General features: G+C 39.9%; 1 pseudogene; it reads left to right on the plus strand.

Moving 5' to 3' along the window:
• The first annotated feature begins 6072 nt into the window (after positions 1–6072).
• Positions 6073–6396, plus strand: LOC122453538 (annotated as a pseudogene).
• Positions 6397–7527: the final 1131 nt, after the last annotated feature.

The following is a 7527-nucleotide window of genomic DNA, read 5'->3' on the forward strand; positions in this document are numbered from 1 at the left end:
CATCTTTTTCAGCAAGACAAAAAAAAAAAAAAAAATTAAATTAAAAGAAGCAAAGTAGTTGACAACTCCTCTGTTGCCTGTAAGTTAATTTTCACTTTCTCACAGCTGACTTTTTAGTATTCTACTGTCTCAGAAAATGATGTTCCCAGAAACACCTCAAATACCAGACCAGATTCTCTCAGTGTGTAAGCTTTCCTCTGGGTCTAAATTATTTACCTTTGAAAGCTGCATAAATTCCTTCCAGAGGCTGAGTATAAATTGTTTCTTTCACTTACCATGGGTAATTCTAGGGGTTTGAGTGACTTCTATAGTGAAAAAGATTGACGACATTTTTTTCAATCTTTGACATTCACTTTCTTAAACCTCCCATTGACCCACATCAGAACTTAGCTTTTCTAGGCACTGCTTCTCTGATACTACCCCATATCTCTCTGGTTACTCCAGAAAGGATTGGACTTTCCCCAGTACCTATGTGTGTGTGTTGCTGAATTATGTCATCTGTGCCAGTGGGTTCCATCTTCCCAATTGAACCACGATGCACACAGGAACAGAGACCACACTTTATATCACTAATGGCTCTCAGTTAATATTATTGACATGATCATAAGTCTGACATCATTAAAAAAGTTAATAGCCTGGCAATTTCAAAATCTCTGCCATATCTGAGTCTAGTTCTGATGCTTGCTCTGCTTTTCATACTGTTTTTGTCTTTTGATTTGTTTTATGTTTTTCCTGATAACTGAACATAATGTGCCAGGTAAAAGCAACTGCTTTAGAAAGGTCTTTGGTCATGTCGTGATTATGTCGAGTCATGTCGAGTTATGAGGGACAGGCGGCATTCTGTAGGCTGACGAATAGGCTTCAGTCTTTTGGCATTCCACTTCTGGACTGTGAAGTTTACTTGTGCTTCTGTCTTCTCTGCCCCCTCCCAGGTGGGTCAGGATGGCTACCTTTGGCTGAAGTTGAATATTTCCTTCTCCTTGGGTCCCTTAGACACTGATAAAACTCTAGCACATTGGTCTCTGGTTAACTATTATTAATAGTTTCTCCCCAGGGCAGACTTCATTAAGTAGAAAAGAGAAAGTATTCTAGAGTATTTCAAAATTGTTTCTTTCCCCTCCACTGTAGGAATCCTGAGAGGATTTCTCTCTGTGAGAACCTGGTCAAGCTTCTGGAGGTAAAATTCAGAAAAGTGTGAGAGTCTCTGATGACTGATTCCCCCAGGAATTTTTAGCTTCAAGACTTGCCAACTCTGAGCCTCCAGCAATTGATCAATTACAGTTCAAGTCTTTCTTCTCAGGGCACTGGATCCTGCTCCAGTAGGATGTAATTCTCTATATTTACCTGTTTCTCCAATTCGGGGTTGCAGGGAGGGGGGTTTGGGGGGTGGGAAATGGTTTGCCCTGTGACCTCAGGTCTCTCATGAATCTAAAAAATCTAAAAAGAAGTATTTATTTTGCACTGTATCCAGTCTTTTACTTGTTAGGACAGAGTGTCAACTTTCAGTTTCTTACATGCTGGACTGGAAACCACAAGTCCTCAGCTTCTAGTTTTTAGCTTTTGACTTAAACATTTACCACATGTCAGGGGCTGTTCTGAGTTTTACAAATATTAAGTCATTTAATCCCCCTACTAACCCTCTGAGACAGTTAATATTATTATCAGGTAATATTATTACAGGTAAGGGTCACAGAAGTCATAGGACTGGTGGGGGTAGAGCTGGGATTCTGCATACTTTACTCACAAGAGATAAAATCAACAAGTTATAGTTTCTAAGTATAGTTTCTCTCTGCAATGAACTGAAGAAAAGTACTTCCTCATCATGAATTCATATCTTTTGAATGTCTACTGGGTTTGAGTTGCTCTTACATATTCTCTAGGCTTTTACTTTTGTAACAGGAAACAAACCTTAAATGTTGGATCTATTTCTTTAGGCCTAACTCTTGTACTCTAGTGCCTGTACTTAGTCATGTTGGCTTTGCACCTTTGTAAAAGAATGTTGCCTATAGCCTAAAATATACATGATAGCCTATTCTCAAGGCTCTGACCTTTAAAGATACAACACATTTCCATTCATGTAGGAATAAAAAGTTGCAGAACAGAAAATAACAGTGATCTTGTTGGAAGTTACAGGAACACTGTGACCAGAACTAAGCAGGCAGCTGCAAGAACAAAAGATTCTTGTACCAAGAAGTTTGTAAGAACCAGCCATACCCTCTCCCCTTTTAGTATAAAAGATGCCTGAATTCTAAGATGGTTCCTTGGGATGCTAATTCACCATCTTCTTGCTTTGCTGGCTTTTTGAATAAAATCACTATTTCTTGCCCCAACAACTTGTCTCTCAGTTTATTGGCCTGGCATGTGGCAAGCAGTATGAGCTTGAACTGGGTAACACTTTTTCCAGCTAAACCATGGTCAACTTTGTTTGGCAAGCTTCATCACTCATCTCCCAGACTGTTCAGTGAGCCTCCATGCTCCTTTAGGAGCTAAACTCACATGTAAAAATGACTTACTTGCTTGTCTGACTTTGAACTAGGAGGCGGGGTGAGGCAGGGCTTTGTGCTTTATCACGTGTGTAAGATACCTCTTTCCAAAGATAGTTTCTTAGAGCAGTTATATCATCATTTCAGATGCAGGCTGATAAAATATGTCTTAAAAAAAGAAACAAAGTGAGTGTCAAAAACCTGGTCAAAGGAGATGTCTTGGCAGGAAAAATATTAGTTAATTTATAAATTCATTTTGGTTTAAATATCAACTATGATAAAAGAAACTCCTGGCTAACTTAAGAAGAACCACCTTCTGCAGAAGCTCTTCCACTCACAAGCAGGTTAGATTGTAAAAGACTTTCTGTAATTTCATGTGTCAGAATGTCCCCAAGAGCTACTATACTGAGATAGCTTACTATCTGTTGGTGGAATGCAAAGTTGACACTTTTTCCCCCATTAAATTTAGTTTGTCATTTATTTATGTATGCTTTTAAACAAAAGTTCCATAAGTAGAGGGGTTTCATTATTATGACTGAAGGTGTCAACATAAATAAATATTTACCATTGTAATCATTTACTTTTGCCACAACAATACTGCATAATAAGCAAACAAACCTCACAGGCATCTGACAGAATTTAGTATGTTCAGCTATTGTCAGTTACCTGGGTGCTTCTAAACTGGCTTATCTGAGCTGAACTTGTTCATGTGACTGTGAGCAGTTTTCAGTCTGGTGAGGAGCTGGCCTGTCTGGAAGTCCTCAGTTGGGATGACTTAGCTTTGTTCTTGGTCTCTCATCCTAGAGCAGGCAGGCCTGGGCTGATTCTCAAGGTGGATGCAAAAGTCCCAGAGAAAGAACAGAAACATATATGGCTTCTTGAGGCATATAGACAGAACTGGAATACTATCACTTCTGCTACATTCTGTTAGTCAAAGAAAACTATGCCACCATTCTAGCTAAGGCCATTCCAGGTTGAAGAGGTAGAGAAAGCAATTCCATTTTCTAGTGAGAGGAGCTGCAAAGTCACTTTGCCAAGGGAGAAGGTATGAGAGTGAGGGGAATAATTGTGCTTATTTGTTACCAAGTCCAAACTTCTACCACTTGCTGCATGACAGGCCAATAAATTGAGAAGAGTTGTTGGGGTAAGGAACAGTGACTTTATTCAGAAAGCTAGTGGACCAAGAAGATGAACTAATGTTCCAAAGAACCATCTTAGAATTCAGGCATCTTTTATACTAAAAGGGGAGAGGGTGTAGCTATGTTGCAAGCTTCTTGGTGTCAGAATCCTTTGCGCTTATAGTTGCCTGCTTAGATCTGTTCACAGTGTTCCAGTAAACACAACTGGAACACAACTGTCTTGTTCCAACAAGACAACTGTTATTTTTTGTTCTGCAACTTTTCATTGCTACATGAGTGGAAAAGTGTACCTACAAAGGTCAGAGCTTTGACAATGGGCTATCATGCATATTTTAGGCTGCAGGCAACATTCTTTTACAAAGGTGCAGAACCAGCATGACTCCGTACAGGCACAAGAGTTAGAACTAAAGGAATAGGTCCAATATGGAGTCGTCTCTGTTACACATTTTTGCAGTTTTTCTGCCATACCAATCTCATGAGTAATATTTCAACATGCTTGAAGCAATTCAAATACATTTACCTATACCATATCAGATACAGTAAAATAGATTCAATTCAAGCAAATAATTTGTGGGAACTAGAGAGAAAAACATAAAAAATATGCCAGTATGTCTTGTTTGGTAGACAACACTAGCCTCATTTTCTTTCTTTTCCAAATTTGAATAACTTTCAAAATCTCACGAAGTTCAACCAAGATTTCTTACATAAAAGAAAAATACATCTGTTTGTGTCGATATTTGTTTTTGAAGCTAATGTAGCAACATTGTGATGGAGAGAAAAGAAAATAATGTGTTCTTAGAAGGCACTTTTTATTAATTTTTCTAAGCAAACTTAATAATACATAAGTCCATTTCAATTTCAGTGAGTCCTTGCACTAAACATAGAGTTCTATCTGTCTGTAAATTCCAGGGCTACTTTAGGTAATTGCAAGCTCACACACCCCTATTCCTTTTACCCTGTTGAGAAATTCTATTCCCTGTTCTCATTATGAAAGGTGCATAAAAATCTGAGATTACTGAGTCCCACATTTATTTCTACACATGTAACTAATTAGATCTGGCTTAAAGGGGGGAAAAAAAAATTAGTACATCAAGGTAATGGTCTGGAAATATTTTATCCAGACATTTTCTGACCATGTGACTATTTAGGATCAAGCTAGTTTTGAGACAGCATCTTTTGTTGCTAACAAACATGCTCCCTGAAGAAGCAAACCTTTCACTGGAGACTAAGCATAATCACACTTACACTGGAATTGAGAAAGACATAATCTTTCAAGTCACTGGGGCTCTCATTTAGTACTACAAAGTAACTTATGAAGCAAGTGTTGCCTTTAAAATGTCAGCATGGTGCCATATGGCCTTATATAGAACCCTGCCCTTGTAAACAAGAATGAAATGTGACCTAGCCACACTGGGTATGTTCCTTAAGAATAGTGTTTCATCTCAAATTCCCAATAAAAAGTTCCTTTAGGGAATAAGTGTGAGCAGAAAGTACCTTTCTTTAAAATATACTATAGTAAAAAGCTTTCTTATGCAAGGCAAGTAGAGAGTTATGCCAGTTAGACAAAGACTCTGAGAAAGAGAATTCACATTGCCTCAGGTGGTCTCCTGCCTTCAGCTCACCTACTTTTAACTCCTAAGACGTGTATGTGAAATAAAGGACAGTGATGAATCACCCACATTAGTAGAATCCCTCTAGGGAAGAGTTCTAACTTTTTTCTAAGACTGCAGGAGAATAAGAACAACTCAAGAGGTGACCAGCATAGCCTAACTTGTTTCTTCCTGTTGCCTTGATAACAGTCTCGAAAAGCTAACAGCCTGTACTATATGACAGGGTGGCCTGGTGGTCAAGCATAGGTTGGAGGCTCTTTCAATGACTGGTTTTGAGACTGAATAATTCACTAATCGCCTCAACTCAGGAATACATAAAAGGAGGCAATGAGGATCCCTCTACCTACCTCAGAGGCACTCGTGTGTGTGTGTATGTGTGTGTGTTAGTCACTCAGTCATGTCTGACTCTTTGTGACCCCATGTAGCCCTGCCAGTCTCCTCTATCCATGGGATTCTCTAGGCAAGAATACTAGAGTGGGTAGCCATTCCCTTCTCCGGGGGATCTTCATGACCCTGTGATCGAACCCAGGTCTCTCACATTGCAGGCAGATTCTTTATGATCTGAGCCATCAGGGAAGCCCCTGGATGAACTCTATAACCATGAAATAAGAAATAAATGTTTAAATGTTACGAAAGGTGCTGTGAAATTTTAAACATCATTGTAATCATTAGATGGAGGCTGGGGAGGGTGCAGAAAAGTGCAGAAGAGAGGGAAGGCAGGAAAAACTCAGAGCTATGGGAAACACCCTTGAGTTCCTGCAAGGCAATGGTGTGCTGAACTAAGTGTGGCGGCGGCACACTCGTGGTGAGGATGGGAAGGAGCAGGGGACAGTGAGGATAGGCCCAGGAAAACGAAGAAATGGAGCAACCCGTGCAGAACGGAGGGGAAGACTGCCCTTTGGGAGGGGGCGAAGGCCACCAGTCAAAGAAATCATAGACGGGGACAGGCTCGCTGACTTGCCCCTAATTTCCGATGGGTCATACCCAGTAGGCAGGTCAATGATGGGTTGGGTGGAGAGGGAGACGATATGGAAATATTCATGGAGGAGATGAGAGAAATCAGGAGAAAACAGGGAGCTGCAGTTGAGGAATTGTCTGCATATCCTTATGGGGGAGCTCTCTAATCACCATGACCATCATGACGAATTTTGCCTTATGCCTTGACTCCTGCCATATCCTTGAGACTAATACTGTGATTTCTACCGTTGTTCTGTTTTTCTTGCATTTTCCTGATAATGCCTTTACTGATCCATTTGCTGTGAACCTTATGTCATTTCAATGCGTCAGGTGGGTTCTGTGTTACCAGCTTCTAATGGCAGATTGCCTTGGCACCCAATCTAAGTTTCTGTCAACAGTGAAATTTCATCCATTTGCATGGAAAAATGTAAAGCTAATAAAGTAATTAAAAAGCAAAAAAAGAAAGAAAGAAAAGTGCATAGGAAACAACACTGGATTAGAAATCAGGTGACCTGGTTTCTAATCCCAGTTCTGCTCAAACCAGCTGGATATCCTTGGGCAAGTCATTCACATTAGGGCTACAGTTTCCTCACTGGGCAACCACATGAGATTGTGGCAAGATCAAAAGGATAAACTGGGGAACCAGAGTAAATAAGGCAGTTTTTGCCCTGGAGGAGTTCGCCGCCAGTGGGAGAGATGGAGATGTAAAGAGCTGAAGATGATAAAAGTAATGGATTATAAAGGATGCTATACAGTGGAAGTGAGAAATAGATTTAAGGGACTAGATCTGATAGACAGAGTGCCTGATGAACTATGGATGGAAGTTCGTGACATTGTACAGGAGACAGGGATTAAGACCATCCCCATGGAAAAGAAATGCAAAAAGGCAAAATGGTTGTCTGAGGAGGCCTTATAAATAGCTCTGAAATGAAGAGAAACAAAAAGCAAGGAGAAAAGGAAAGATATTCCCATTTGAATACAGAGTTCCAAAGAATAGACAGGAGAGATAAGAAAGCCTTCCTTAGTTATCAGTGCAAAGAAATACAGTAAAATAACAGAATGGGAAAGCCTAGAGATCTCTTCAAGAAAATTAGAGATACCAAGGGAACGTTTCATGCAAACATGGGCTCAATAAAGGACAGAAATGGTATGGACCTAACAGATGCAGAAGATATTAAGAAGTGGTGGCAAGAATACACAGAAGAACTGTACAAAAAAGATCTTCATGACCCAGATAATCACAATGGTGTGATCATTCACCTAGAGCCAGACATCCTGGAATGTGAAGTCAGTTGGCCTTAGAAAGCATCACTATGAACAAAGCTAGTGGAGGTGATG

This window comes from Cervus canadensis, chromosome 15, assembly GCF_019320065.1.
Source record: "Cervus canadensis isolate Bull #8, Minnesota chromosome 15, ASM1932006v1, whole genome shotgun sequence".
Taxonomy (NCBI): domain Eukaryota; kingdom Metazoa; phylum Chordata; class Mammalia; order Artiodactyla; family Cervidae; genus Cervus; species Cervus canadensis.